Below are 16,055 nucleotides of genomic sequence, written 5' to 3' on the forward strand. Positions count from 1 at the left end.
TCAGTAGATTTAATACTTACAGCAAAAACTACATTGCATAACCAGCCCAATTCATTTGAAGTAGATTACAGTAACTACTGTGTATACTACCATATATTCTTTTTTCAATGTCGTAAGTATGTCAGCTACCACTTCAAAGCTGGAATTATGCACTTGAGCTTGCACTGTTCCGTCATTACTGATACTCATTTTGTCATCCACTTTTCTGCGATGTCACATTTTGTCTGCTCAATCACTCTTCTTTACATGAGGTTAATTATTTGCCCTTTTTACAAAATGTAGCAGTTCCAGCTCTCAAGCCCTAAAATTAGGGAATTTGACCCTAGTAACGTGAAATTGATCAGCTCAACTACTGAATGTCAATGGCTGGTACGACTTTAACCAACTGAGTTGTCTGAATAATAATTTTGGTATTAAGATACTTTTTTTGCAAATGTTATGCCCATACCTCTCTTCATCCACAGGTACAAGATACAATGTGTTGAACCAGTGTTAAGTATTGACTACCGGTAACCAGATCTTGGAATTAACCAGTCCCAAGCAGTTTGGAATTGATTGGAGACTCTGGTAAGCTGACTTGAACTTAGAACATAGAAAAGTACAGCACAGTACAGGCCCTTTGGCACACGATGTTGTGCCGTGTAATAATGTGCCGTGGTTCTGATATTCAGGCCATCAGGGCCAAAGGCTTGCCTATCCTCCCAAACGATGTCTGATCTTTGGCAATTACTGCAGTACGTCTTTTAAACAAGAGCTATGAATCAAACCTAAAATGTTGATTCAATATGACGTGGTGTCCGAAAGCACGAGACATCATCTGCTCTATCTCAATTTGGATTAAATCACAGGTCTTCACACCAAATTTAAACCTCTAACCAATGCTAAATAAAAGTGGATTTCTCGGTGCCAAAGAATAGTCATATTTGACTTAAACATAAACTCTTTTCCTCTCCCAGATGCTCCCAGAAATGCAGTTTCTCCAGCAATTTCTGATTTCCAGCATCTGCACAATTTTCCTTTTGTTCATTCATCTCAAAGTTATTTGGAAGATGTTACAGATGCATATTAGCTTGCCTACATAACCATAATAACTTTAGCCCTACCACAAGCAGTAATCGACGATGTAAAATAGAGGCATTTTGATGTGAATGACAATATGTAAATTTAAACAGTAAATCTGTAACAACAAATCTTTTCTCAAGTACATTGGGTTGCAGTACCAGACAGGCTTTTTAAGACCAATTCAACTGCAATGTTAAGGTTGTGCATTTCGAGGTAATGAACAGCTGTCTGGATGTCAATGCTAAGTAACAGTTTCCATTAGCTCCAAGTCTTGAAATGAGTTGGCTGGCATAAAGTCATTCACAAACAATGTCGGGTTATGGTCATTCACTCTGGTCAAACACATATCATAATAACTGAAGTTTGGTTAGTTCAGGAGACAGACCAAATCAATTTACTGCTGCTTGCCAAATCGCCAAGACTGCAGCGACAACAAATGGATAGCAAATCGTTCACAAAAGAAGCTCCATCACCATGAAGAGGCACTTCTAACCAGAAGATCCCAAAGTACTTAGTTCTAAGTCTTGTCTATCCATGTCCTGAATACAGTGCAGTGGACTCAATGAAACATTACAATGACCAGGAATAAAGACAGTATTGTTTACTACTTTGACAAGCAAATTTTCCAACAAATCTGAAGAACCTCGTTGTCCACTTGCAAACTCTGCAGCCTTTGGGTTTAGTATCAAGTTTAACAATTTTCAGACTACCTTCTCCCATGTCCTGATTCCAACCCACACACCAGGCCTTGTCATCACATGGGTGCTACCATACACAACCATTGTCAGCAACTAACAGTTCCCATTAGTGGCTTTCATTCCCCAGACTGATTTATACCCACTCTGTCTGTCCAAATGTTTTTCTCCCTCTTGGGCTCGATCTCCACGATCATTTACTCTTGTCCTCCAACCCTCCCCTATCCCATCTGCATAAATACTAACATTTTCCTCGTTACCATCAGCTCTGTCAAAGGGTCACTTGATCCGACATGTTAACTTTGATTTCTCTCCAAAGATGCTGTCAGACCTGCTGAGTTTTTCCAGAATCATGCTGCTGTAAGGTACATGGATGTTTGTGAAAAGCCACTTAACATTTAATATCAGTTTGCAGAAATAATTGACAATTTGTCAGAACCCATGATGAAAAGATCTTGTATAGATTGAATGGTGGATTTTGTATTAAAGACTTTTCATTAATAGCGAGAATGGATATGTAGTTGGTACCCTCCAAGAGTTTAAGAAAAAGACTGACTTGCTTTATATTTCCAACCTCCATCTACATAGGACATAGACCAGTACAGCACAGCACAGGCCCTTTGGCCCACGATGTTGTGCAGACCTATTATCCTACTAAGATCAATCTGCCCCGCATACCCTACATTTTACTATCCTCCATGTGCCTATCCAAGAGTCGCTTACAAGTTTCTAAAGTATCTGACTCCACTACCACTGCCGGCAGCTCATTCCACACACCCACCACTCTCTGTGTGAAGAACCTACCTCTGACATCTCCCCAATACCTTACTCCAATCACCTTAAAATTATGCCCCCTTGTAATAGTCATTTAGGCCCTGGGTAAAAGTCTCTGACTATCCATTCTATCTACGCCTCTATCAAGTCATCTCTCATCCTTCTTCGCACCAATGATAAAAGCCCGAGCTCCCTCAACCCTTCCTCATAAGACCTGCCCTCCAGTCCAGGCAGCATCACGGTAAATCTACTCTGCACCTTCTCTAAAGCATCCACATCCTTCCTATAATGAGATGACTGGAACTGAACACAATATTCCAAGATAGTAGGAACTGCAGATGCTAGAGAATCTGAGATAACAAGGTGTACAGCTGAATGAACACAGCAGGCTTTCCTGCTCCTATGATGCTGCTTGGCCTGCTGTGTTCATCCAGCTCTACACAATATTCCAAGTGTAGTCTAACTAGGATTTTAAAGAGCTGCAGCATAACCGTACGGCTCTTAAACTCAATTCCCCTGCCAATGAAAGCCAACACACCATACGCATTCCTTATAATCCTATCAACTTGGGTAGCAACTTTGAGGAATCTATGGATGTGGACCCCAAGATCCTGGATGTGAGTCCCTCTGTCCCTCCACATTGCCAAGAATCCTGCCATTAACCCTGTATTCTGCATTCAAATTTGACCTTCCAAAATGAATCACTTCACACTTTTCTGGGTTGAATTCCAACTGCCACTTCTTTGCCCAGATCTGCATCTTGTCAATGTTCCCTGGCAACCTACAACAGTCCTACAACTCCACCAACATTTGAGTCATCAGCAAACTTACTAACCCCCAGTCCACTTCCTCATCCAAGTCATTTATAAAGATCACAAAGAGCAGAGGTCCCAGGACAGATGTCTGCGGAACACCACTGGTCACCGAGCTCCAGGCTGAATATCTTCCATCTACTACCACCCTCTGTCTTCTATGAGACAACCAGTTTTGTATCCAGGCAGCCAAATTTCCCTGAATCCCATGCCTCCTTACTTTCTGAATGAGCCTACCATGTGGAACCTTATCAAATGCCTTGCTAAAATCCATATATACACCACATCCACTGCTCCTCTTCATTGATGTGTTTTGGCACATCCTCAAAAAAATTCAATAAGGCTTGAGAAGCATGACCTGCCCCTCACAAAGCCATGCTGACCATTTCTAATCAAACTGCGCTTTTCCAAATGTTATCCCTCAGAATCCTCTCCAATAATTTGCCCACCACAGAAAAAAGACTGACTGCTCTGTAATTTCCAGGATTACCCCTAATCCCTTTCTTGAACAAGGGAATGACATTCGCCACCCTCCAATCTTCTGATACTTCTTCAGTGGACAGTGAGGACGCAAAGATCATTGCCAAAGGGGCGGCAATCTCTTCCCTCACTTCCTATAGCAACCTTGGGTATATCCCATCTGGCCCAGGGGACTTAGCTATCCTAGCACAAATTTCTAGCACATCCTCCTTCCTAACACTAACCTATTCGAGCATATCTGCCTGTTTCATGCTGTCGTCTCAAACGTCAAGGTTCTTCTCACTGGTGAGCACTGAAGCAAAGTATTCATGAAGGACTTCCCGGACGTCCCCTGACTCCGCACGCAGGTTCCCTCCACTATCCTTGATTAGCCCTACCCTCACTCTGGCCATCCTCTTGTTCCTCACCTAAGCATAGAATGCCTTGGGGTTTTCCTTGATCCTACCTGTCAAGGTTTTCTCATTCCCTCTTCTAGCTCTCCTAAGTCTTTTCTTCAGTTCCTTCTTGGCTACCTTGTAGACCTCTGGATCCTTGTCAGATCCTTGCTTCCTCAATCTTAAGTAAGCTTCCTTTTTCCTCTTGACTAGGTGTTCCATATGTCTTGTCTTCCAAGGTTCCTTCACCTTAAGATCCCTTCCTTCCCTCAGTGGGACAAACCTATCCAGTACTTGCAGCAACTGCTCCCTAAACAACCTCCACATATCTGTCGTGCATTTCCCTGAGAACATCTGATCCCAATTGGTCCCAATTCTTGCCTAATAGCATTATAATTCCCCCTCCCCCAATTAAATACTTTCCCATACCGGCTGCACCTCTCCCTCTCCATGACTATAGTAAAGGTCAGGGAGTTGTGAACACTATCACCGAAATGCTCTCCCACCAAGAGTTCTGACACCTGGCCTGGATCATTGACGAGCACCAAATCCAATACGGCCTCCCCCTTTCGTCGGCCTATCTACATAGAGTCAGAAATCCTCCCTGGACACAGCTGACAAAATCTGCTCCATCCAAACTATTTGCACTTAGGGAGGTTCCAGTCTATACTGAGGAGGTTGAAGTCACCCATGACAACAACCCTATTACTTCAGCAGCTTTCCAAAATCTGTCTCCCAATCTTTTCCTCAGCGTCTCTGTTGCTATTGGGGAGTCTGTAAGATCCCAACAAAGTGACTGCTCCTTTCCTGTTTCTGACTTCCACCCAAACTGACTCAGTGAAGAAATCCTCCCTTTCTGCAGCTGTGATACCATCCCTGATTAGCAATGCCACTCCTCCACCTCTTTTACTGCCCTCCCCATTTCTTTTGAAACATCTATAACGCGGAACATCCAACAACCATTCCTGCCTATTGTCACATCCAAGTCTCCGTAATGGCCATAACATCGTAGTTCAAAGTCCTGATCCATGCTCTAAGTTCATCACCCTTCTTCCTGATACTTCTTGCATTGACGTAGACACACCTCAACCCATTGAACTGACTGCCACTTGGCCCTATCAACTGCTTATCCTTCCTCACAGATTCTCTGCTTGGTCTATCTGCCTGTACATGGGCTCCCCCATCCTCTGATCTGTTGGTCTGGTTCCTATCCCTCTGCCAAGCTAGTTTAAACCCTCCCGAAGAGCTCTAGCGAACTTGTCACCCGGAATATTGGTGCCCCTCCAGTTCAGGTGCAACCCATTCTTCCCATACAGGTCCCACCTTCCCCAAAAGGTATCCCAGTAACCCACAAACCTGAAGCCTTCCCTCCTACACCAGCTCTGTAGCCACGTGTTCAGCTGCACTTGCTCTCTGTTTCTGGCCTCAGTAGCCTGTGGCCCCGGTAGTAATCCTGAGATTACTATTCTGCTTGTCCTGGCTTTCACTTTCCATCCTAATACCCTATATTCTCTTTTCAGGTCCTCATCCTATTTCCTGGCTACGGCATTGGTAACGATGTGTACCATGACTTATGGCTGATCTCCCTCCACCTTAATACTCAATCCGAGGCAACCCTGACCCTGGCACCTGTGAGGCAACGCACCATCCGGGAGTCTCGCTCGGTACCTCAATTTATTTTCTATTTTCCTTTACAATGTCCTGCGCTTCTCTTACAAGAAGTGGGGTACAATTCTGGTCAATAGTCTTATTTTACGTTTTCCTTTTACTTTTACAGTTGCACCATGGAAAGCATTCTATCCAGGCGCATAACAGCCTGGTATGGCCCCTGCTCTGCCCAGGACTCCCACGAAACTAGAGACAATTGTGTGCACAGCCCAGACCGTCACAGAAGCCAACCGCCCATTCACAGCCTCCATTTACACTGATTGTTGCCTCAAAAAGGTCACCAACATCAAAGATACCGCACCTGACACCAACCCACATAGTGTTCTGTTCCGTCCTTTTCTGTCAGGCTGAAGATACAGAAACTTGAATACGCACACCAATAGGTTCAAGAATAGCTTCTTCCTGCTGTTGTTAAACTGTACCTCTCTAATTTCAAATAACGTTGATCTTGCTTTGCGCACTCTCTGTGCAGCTGTAACCCCATACGCCTCGCTCTGACTGAGTATCCCATGTTCTATTATGTTCTGGTTTGCTATGATGTGCTTTTACTGCTTGCAAAACAAAGCTTTTCAATGTATTTAGGTACATGTGACCACAATAAATCAAATCTTCCAACTCGCTAGATTCATAAATTTATGAAACGTTAAAACAGATTTCCAACAAATGGTATTTCACGGCAAACAGTACACCAACAATCTAGATGTCCTTTATATGTTGCAAATAACCTTCCACTCCTTATAATTTAAGTTCATCTTTACTGCTTTATATATACTGCTATACTGCTTATCTTTATTGACATAATAGCTACAAGATTGCATTAAAGGACTTGTGTTCCAGAATAAGTAATGTGTGTAATTTTATTAGCATCCATGAGATGATCTTATCAAACATTTAGGTGTAGATTCCAGTATGGGTACAATGTCTTGAAAGGTTTTGATCTCTAAAAAAAAACTTACTCAAGTCTAACTATTAGCAAAGGTTTTCTTCCACTGGAATAAGAATCACAGTTAAATCCTGATATATGATGGATCCAGGTTTTATGCACAGAACAAAGAAATGTTATTTGAATAAATCCTACAAACTCCTTTAATGTTGAGACCAAAAAAGGTTCCTGAACAAGAAGAAATTCTATATTTTTAACCTTGCACACCCAGAGTTTAGAAGTGACTTGGAATTGTGTGATTTAATAGACATGTATCTCAGGTATACCGTTGATACAATAAAACTTGACACGGCCCTTACACTGATGAGTCAAAACTAGAGTGCACTCAACAGTCTATGTGATGGCTTAGTCAGTTGCAAAGTGGCACATGCATCTGAGCATAATCTAAATTATTGATCTACTTTGAATTTGCAGCTTCAGTGCATCAGGTTCTGAGGCCTCTCTGGGTTAACTTGGCCCATACTGCAGCGCAGATCAAAGTTTTAGCTGAACAGCCCCAAATAATTCCTGAATTTCCTTCTTTGTGCCCATACGTATTTCCTTCCACATCCCATTTCTGGGATGTGAACATCTTGTCCATACCCAACTGTCAGAGGACAGTTGAGAGTCAACCACATTGCTGTGGGTCTGCAGTCACATGTAGGTTACCTTCCCTAAAGGACATTAGTGAAGGTGATGGGTTTTTCAAACAATTGACAACAGTTTTGTGATTATCATTAGACTCTTAATTCCAGATTTTTTTAAAAGTGAATTCAAACTCCACCATCTGGGGACCCCAGAACATTATCTGTTCTCTGGATTAATAGTCTAGCAATAATATCAAAAGACCATTGCCTCCTCTTGATCAAGTGTCCTGGTAAATTAGCTCAGTTACCTTCATGGTTTATTCAGAACTTATGAGATGGGTGGGGGAAACTCAATTAGCCAAATTCTAACCAAGGTTTTGGGAGAGCTGTTCTATGGCAAGCTTTTCCATAGTTCCAAATTTATCTTGCTATATAAATAGCTTAAAGTCCATAATAAGTGATGGCCAAGTGGTACAATTGCTAGACGATTAATCTAGAGACACAGTAGTGTCCTGGGGACCAGGATTGAATTCCACGATGGTGGAATTTGAATTCATGAAAATAGCTGGAATTAAGAATGTAATTATGACCATGAAGCAGCTGTCAATTGTCGGTGAAACAAAAACGCAGCTGATTCACTAATGCCCTTTATGAATGGAAACTGCTGTCCTTACCTGGTCTGGCCTACGTGTGTCCTTCAGACTCAACTGCCTTCTGGTCAATAAGGGACGGGCAATAAATGCTGGCTGAGCTGACAATGCCCACATCCCATGAACAAATAAGAAAAAAAATTAAAAATGTTAAAATCAGCCTCAACTTCTCCCATTTTTGGGACCGCTTGTGACTTGACCTGTCAAGTCCCCCTTTGTGGCCAGGACAGGGTCATGCTCAATGCCTTTGTATTCAAGAAACCTTTTGACACTTATCATTATGTGCAAAAGAAAAGCCTCTAGGATGAGTTAAAATACCACTGTTAACAGGAACTGGACCCTAGCATGATGTACTGACTTTCTGGAGAAGTACTGAAAATTTAACAAATTGAAAATCCTGTAAAAAATAAAACTTGTAGAATAATATGGCAGTTTAAAGAAAAACCCAGGATGAATAACAGTTGGAATTATGCAAGGAATAGGCCAAAACAATGAAAGGTTAATTCAGATTCTATAGTTAAAGCACCAAATTGATTTATACAACAGTTTGCCTAAACAGAAATTTAATGTCATGCAAATGAATGGAAAGTAATCCAGGTATTTAAAAAAATCACTGAAAGGTAACTTGCATTCTAACAGAATATTTACCTGATATAAAACTTCTCTAGAATATTAATATTTGTCTTTTCTGAAATTTGGTTTCATTTGCAATTAACAATGTGTGAACAGTTCATTTAAAGCTAGCTAACAGAGATACACAAACACACATACATATGCTATACAAATTTAAATTCCAATTATCATCCACAACTTTCTTGGATCAAAAATACATTGCATTAAAAGATTTGGCACTTTTTAAAGCCTTCTAACCCACATATTGAACAAAAACTGGTGAAACAAAAAAATCACTCACCCAGACATGGCCATTAGAGTTAATGTTCCCAGCCCCTCCCTCAGTGTCATGAATCCAATCATATTTCAGAAGTTCTCATGCAATTGTTGAACAGCCATTTTATACTTTCACCCTGGTAAACAGAAAGAATAAACACCAAATAAGACATTGTGCAATGTTTCATAGATCAGCGAGTAGATGAAATCACAAATTTCACGTACAGCTTTGATTTAAAACAGTGATTCACCTGCTTTTCAAATAAAATTAAGATAACGACTGACAAGCTATTGGAAACAGTTTAAAAACAAGAGTTTTTAACTTGAAGTTGAAAAAATGGGTCTTTCTAAGTTTGAAACCAAGCATAACAGAATTCTTGTGTTCAAGTGACTGATGATAATGCCACATAATTACATTTTTTGCATTCCACTATAACATCAAGCATGGGTTAAATTTAGCTCAAACAGTGTTCCTCCCACTGGCTTAGCACTCCCAATGTGTAACGACGCTAGAAAGACTTGTAAAATACCCAGACTGATCCTTGCTCTGTCCTACGCAAGTAATTTTAGTCATTTTGAACTACAACCAGCCTCGACATCCCTTTGCCTGGACAGCAAAGTTAACTCCAGTTCCCAGCTCTGATTGCTCAGCAACCCCTAAAATAAATGAATGCGTGATCAGTTGAGGACACCTCTCCTCCGAGACAAAACGCAAACTGACAATTACAGACAAAGTTTTCACATGAACAGTAAACTCAAGTAAACCAACTAAGGGCCCTGGCTCCTCTGAAATTGGGTCTCAACACTGTCACGAAAGGAGGGAAGGAGAGAAAACAGATGGGGGAGAAATGAAAAATATCCAAAATTGTAAATATCCTGAACTAACCTAATGTGCTGTGATCCTAAATGGAGGAATATGTATCAGGGAGCTTGTTCCGTTGACCACAGAAAGCAGTTTTACAGAATTGCTTCTCAAGTGTAATGACCAAACTTTCAGCAGCTGTCTTATCCGTGAGGAGTTATTTTAAGCTAATCTTCATCTTGGATCCTATAACTGCCGTGGAGAGATTTTCATACCAATCTATCTGAATGAGATTCACGCAGCAATTTTATTTTTGAATCTCCATTTCAGTTCAGAAAGAAAAGTACCGTATTTTAACCAGCTGCTTTGCCATATCATTAATGAAACGTTCTATATACTACCACAAAACTAGCTAATTATACTGCAGCAAGCTGGGCAACCTTGGTCACATCATAGAAGTTCGATCTACATCATGTGAAGAAATCAAAGAATTGCTTTTGATTTTGTTGACGTTTCAATGTTAACCTACAACATTACATTGTATAAACTTCCAGTTAGCCTAGTTACACAATTCAAGTAAATGGACCAAATTGAAGAATACAGAGTGCAATGAGTTTGGTCTAAACAGCACAGGAAATAAACATAAAACTTTAGAACTTATTTTAAATTCAAGAAGTTGAACTGACTTTTAAACATAGAAAAATAGAAAATAGGAAGAGTAGGCCATTCAGTGGTTCGAACCTGCTCCACCAACCGATATGAGCATGGCTGATTGTCCTACTCAGCATCCTGTTCACGTTTTCGCCCCATAGCATTTGATTCCTTAAACCCTAAGAACTACATTTATTCCTGTCTTGAAAACATTCAATGTTTTGGCCTCAACTGCTTTCTGTGAGCAAATCTCTCCCCAGTCCTAAATGCCTTATACTGTACCCTTAGATTGCACACCAGGTTCTGGACTTGCCAGTCATCAGGAACATGGAATTCATCATGGAATTCCTACAGTGTGGAAACAAGCCATTCGGCCCAACAAGTCCACACTGCCCCTCTGAAGACCATCCCCCTGACTCATTTCCCCCACCTGGTCTTGCATTGACCCTTTCTAGTCCTGTTGGAATTTGACACAGAATTCTATGAACCACCCCGCTCCTTCATTCTTCTAAGCTCCAGTGAATATAGCCCTAAATATTTTGGAAAAGGGTCCAAAACTACACAAAACACTCAAAGTGTCATCTCACCAAGGCCTTAAATGGTGAACATTGTGCAATCATCAGTGAATATCCCCACTTCTAATCAGATGATAAAATGAATGCTATTCATGAAGCAGCTAAAGACAGTCCTGCCAGGGATACTACCCCAAGGAATTCCCTCAGAAATTCCTGAAGCTGATATGACTGACCTACAAACCACCACAAGCATCCTTCTGGAGTTGCTTCACTGACATTGAAGTGCAATGGAATGCTCCCATGTGCCCAGATGAACACAGCTCCAACAACAGTCGAGTAGCAGAACATCACCAAGCCAAATTAGTCTGTTTTAATTGGCACTAAACCCAGAAAAATTGTCCCTCCTTCTCCAAAACTCCACAGCACTGTGTACAATCTGCAAGATGCACTGCAGTATTCACCAAAGCTCGGTAGACAGCACCTTCCAAACCCACGACAGCTTAGAAGGACAAGCACAGCAGATAGAACATAGAACAGTAGAACAGTACAGCACAGAACAGGCCCTTCAGCCCACAATGTTGTGCCGACCATTGATCCTCATGTATGCACCCTATAGAACATAGAACAGTACAGCACAGAACAGGCCCTTCAGCCCACATGGGAACACCACCATGTTTAAGCCACTCAACATCCAGATTTAGAAATATATAGCCGTTACTGGGTCAAAATCCTGGAACTTCATCCCCAGTGGCATTGTGGTATACCCACATCAAACGGACTGTAGTGGTTCATGAAGGCAGCTCACCATCACCAAGATAACAAAGTGTGAAGCTGGATGAACACAGCAGGCCAAGTAGCATCTCAGGAGCACAAAAGCTGATGTTTCGGGCCTAGACCCTTCATCAGAGAGGGGGATGGGGAGAGGGTTCTGGAATAAATAGGGAGAGAGGGAGAGGCAGACCGAAGACGGAGAGAAAAGAAGATAGGTGGAGAGGAGAGTATAGGTGGGGAGGTAGGGAGGGGATAGGTCAGTCCAGGGAAGACGGACAGGTCAAGGAGGTGGGATGAGGTTAGTAGGGAGGAAATGGAGGTGCGGCTTGAGGTGGGAGGGTGAGAGGAAGAACAGGTTAGGGAGGCAGAGACAGGCTGGGCTGGTTTTGGGATGCAGTGGGTGGGGGGAGGGACGAACTGGGCCGGTTTTCTGATGCGGTGGGGGAAGGGGAGATTTTGAAGCTGGTGAAGTCCACATTGATACCATTGGGCTGCAGGGTTCCCAAGCGGAATATGAGTTGCTGTTCCTAAAACCTTCGGGTGGCATCATTGTGGCACTGCAGGAGGCCCATGGTGGACATGTCATCTAAAGAAAGGGAGGGGGAGTTAAAATGGTTTGCGACTGGGAGGTGCAGTTGTTTATTGTGAACTGAGCGGAGGTGTTCTGCAAAGTGGTCCCCAAGCCTCTGCTTGGTTTCCCCAATGTAAAGGCAGCCACACCAGGTACAATGGATGCAGTATACCACATTGGCAGATGTGCAGATGAATCTCTGCTTAATATGGAAAGTCATCTTGGGGCCTGGGATGGGGATGAGGGAGGTGGTGTGGGGGCAAGTGTAGCACTTCTTGCAGGGGAAGGTGCCAGGTGTGGTGGGGTTGGAGGGGAGTGTGGAGCGAACAAGGGAGTCACAGAGAGAGTGGTCTCTCCGGAAGGCAGACAAGGGTGGGGATAGAAAAATGTCTTGGGTGGTGGGGTCGGATTGTAGATGGCGGAAGTGTCGGAGGATGATGCGTAGTGCTACTTATATTATTTGGCATTCAAGTAATCCGACATGGCAGCTTCACCAGGTTGACACCTCATTTTTGGCTAAGCATGGTGCTGCTCCTAGCATTCCCCCTCACACTCTTCGTGAACATCAACTGGTCAGATATGTAGGCACCAATAATCACTTGGCATTATAACAGTGTGTGGAAGGCTCTCGTGGAACAGGACAGCAGAATGTATGAAGGTCTTCAAGAAAGGGAGAGAAATTAATTTTAAAGAGATGACAACACTACTTAAAACGACTGCAGTTTTTTAAAAAACTTTTTGCTTGGAATAGTCCTCTGAAATAACAATGGCTCAGCAGCTGATTGTTAGAAGGTTTTAGTCTTCTGGATGTTGACAATAGTAGGTTACGGCTTTAGTTTAGTTGATTGTCGTCGAGAACCTTTTATCAAGGGTGGCACAGGTACACATGAACCATAAAACGCTTATTCAAAAACCTGGGTTTGAAAGTGCGCAATCGGTAAAAGAAAATAAATACATGCAAATTGCAAAGATGCTGGCTAGAATTTTCTAATCTTCCTTGGACCTCGGGGTGGTACTAGAGTATTGGTGAATTGCAAATGTTACACCCTTGTTCAAACAAAATGTAAAAGTATAGCCCAGCAACCAAAGACCACTCAGTTAAATCTCAGTGACAGGGAAGCTTTTAGAAAGGAGGATATGTAACATAAATTAGTAGTCACTTGGGCAAATGTAATTTAATTAAGGAACGCCAACATGGATTTATGAGTAAATTGTGCTTAATGAATTGCTCGAGTTTTCTTGATGTGTAACTGAAAGGGCCAATATGGGCAATGTGGTGCGCATGAACTTCCCAAAGGCAATGCTGAAGTGCTGCATCATAGACTTGTGAGCAGAGTTATAGCTCATGAAATGTAAAAGGGACAGGAGCAACATGTATATGATATTAATTGAGTGACACAGAGTGAAATTGAAATCCAGGTGAACAGCTGCTTTTCAGACCACAGGAACCTTAATAGTGGAGTTACCCAGTGACCAGTGTTAGGACCAGTTTTTTTCCTGATGTACCATTAATGAGCGGCATGTACAGCACACAATCTCAAATTTTTCAGGTCATATGAAACATGGAAGTAAAGTGAAGCATGAGGAGTACAGTGTAGAATTTTAGAACATGCACAGGTTGGTGGTAAAGGAGCCACATCGTCTGAACATGAAAAATTTCAAGGGTTTTGGGAAAAGGCGGAAGAATGGTGTTGTGAATGGCTCATTCAGTGGGCTGGCACAAACATGAACAAACAGCCCAAATTGCCTTGTCTGTGCTGTAACCATTCTGAGATTCTAACTCAATTCACATTTTAAAAAAAAGAGATTGCAACCATAACACTACTGCAGGAAGTTGACAAATACTACATTCAGCTGAAGATGGTAGAAATAATATCTCACATGATTAGTTTAGTTTACAAATCTCTTTTTGGAAAAGTGGTCATGAAGTGTGAATAATTATCAGGACTAACAGAAAGTTGGCAGACTACCACACTTGATGGCGCCATAAACAACAACATTTTTCTGAGATCTACTTATCTTACTGAAGTAGTTAACCAAAGAGATACTTGGTTTTTCTTCTATGATAATGCCTTCCCCTCTCCAACACACTTGCAGCAAATCTTTTTGATGACTAAAAGTATACGAAACTACACCTTCATTCTCGAAAATGTTCAAAGCATAAGTTATTTCAAGTTTCTGGGCACAGGATCAGTCAGAATGGTCAGGGTTAGCGACTATTTGTTTGTACTGCACTAATCTCCCTGGAACGTCTGTAGTAAGTAGGATTCATATCAGCCCAAACATTTTTTTTGTGCAGGATGGCAAAGAAACAGAGTAGAGGACGTGGGACACAAGAGATTGCTGCTTAAGGAAACTTATCTTTGTACTATGCACAAATAGTGATCACTGTTGACAGTGGATTTCTCTATTGCTACACAATGAGAACAAAGTTGAAGCTGTTATTCTGACCTATCTGCAAATTGGAGCTGTTAAAATATTTTTCTTTACTGAAAGCATCAATTCTGGCAATCTAAAGGCTATGTTTTTCTTGCAATATTTATTCATCTAAATTGTAGGTCGAGACTGAAATATGTTGTTCACACTTTTTGTGTCATAAAGTACAATACTGAAATCAGATAAACTTCCAAAGGGTCAAAAACAGCTCCAAGAAATCCTTCTCTCCTGATCCTGAGAATAAATAGTGGGGATTTTATTGGTTCAAGTTCTTTTACTGCAGTTGCCCATCAAACTGTAATTGGTGAACAATTAATTCTGAGTTTGGAAATTCTACTTGCTTTTGCCTCCGTATCCTATTTAAAATTACACAGACCATATTAATTTTTATCAGTGAGTGAGCTATTTTTTCCTGCCACGGTAGCCTTTTACACACCAACAAATGTTGTGGAATGTAAACAGTGTTCCACCAATTGCCCCGATGAAATGAATCCTTCACAAATCTTGTCTGCCTGCCTTCACTCTCAAATCTCCATTCTTCCAAACTTGAATGAAACATTATTTGCTTCTCTACTTAGTCAATATAATTAATGTTGTTTTTTTCCACATTTCTTGAGCACCAGAATCAACGCGTGGACAAAAACTATTCAAACTAATGGCCTCTATGTTACAATGGGCTTTACATTAGCAGCAAAATATTGAGAATTTGCCACTTTTAAGGGCAGCAACTTCTTAAGAACTTAATTATTCTGAAATTCAAAATTACAACACGTCAACTGGTTCCAGAATCCAAGTTGATGATCCCTCTGCTTCAATTCTTTAACCAACAGGGACCATAATTCAGGAATTTTTGCCTATTTGCCTACGACTTGCAAGCATTTCTTTTAGCGAGTTTTGAGAAGATTTGTAGCTCAGATTGAGGTTCTGGATGTGAGTTTGCTCGCTGAGCTGGAAGGTTAGTTTTCAGACGTTTCGTCACCATTCTAGGTAACGTCATCAGTGAGCCTCCGACGAAGCGCTGGTTTTATGTCCCGCTTTCTATTTATCTGGTTAGGTTTCCTTGGGGTGGTGATGTCATTTCCTGTTCTTTTTCTCAGGGGATGGTAGATTGGCTCCAAGTCAATGTGTTTGTTGATGGAATTCCGGTTGGAATGCCATGCTTCCAGGAATTCTCGTGCATGTCTCTGTTTGGCTTGTCCTAGGATGGATGTGTTGTCCCAATCAAAGTGGCGTCCTTTCTTATCTGTATGTAAGGATACGAGTCTTAGAGGGTCATGTCGTTTTTTGGCTAGTTGATGTTCATGTATCCTGGTGGCTAGCTTTCTGCCAGTTTGTCCAATGTAGTGTTTGTCACAGTTCTTGCAAGGTTCACAGTTCAGCAACAAACCCAAACAAAC

The 16,055-nt window shown here is 41.7% G+C and overlaps 1 protein-coding gene and 1 long non-coding RNA gene across 10 annotated transcripts in view; one reads left to right on the forward strand and one right to left on the reverse strand.

Moving 5' to 3' along the window:
• The window catches only part of LOC125460989 (uncharacterized), a 27,134-nt gene extending 20,467 nt beyond the window's left edge, over nucleotides 1-6,667 (forward strand). Inside the window, exons 2-4 of the long non-coding RNA XR_007249364.2 lie at nucleotides 465-567; nucleotides 5,718-5,861; nucleotides 5,975-6,667. This is a non-coding gene — a long non-coding RNA (uncharacterized LOC125460989). The remainder of the gene's footprint in view (nucleotides 1-464; nucleotides 568-5,717; nucleotides 5,862-5,974) is intronic.
• Nucleotides 1-16,055, reverse strand: part of frs2a (fibroblast growth factor receptor substrate 2a) — a 103,461-nt gene that overhangs the window by 17,058 nt on the left and 70,348 nt on the right. For 8 of the 9 annotated variants that reach the window (XM_059652489.1, XM_059652492.1, XM_059652490.1 and 5 more), the window contains one exon: nucleotides 8,938-9,049. The gene's annotated coding sequence lies outside the window, so the exon portion shown is untranslated. Of the gene's footprint in view, nucleotides 1-8,937; nucleotides 9,050-9,442; nucleotides 9,462-16,055 lie in introns of those variants that run through there. The other variant, XM_048549235.2, reaches the window with a different exon arrangement.

Source organism: Stegostoma tigrinum, chromosome 18, assembly GCF_030684315.1.
Source record: "Stegostoma tigrinum isolate sSteTig4 chromosome 18, sSteTig4.hap1, whole genome shotgun sequence".
Lineage (NCBI taxonomy): Eukaryota > Metazoa > Chordata > Chondrichthyes > Orectolobiformes > Stegostomatidae > Stegostoma > Stegostoma tigrinum.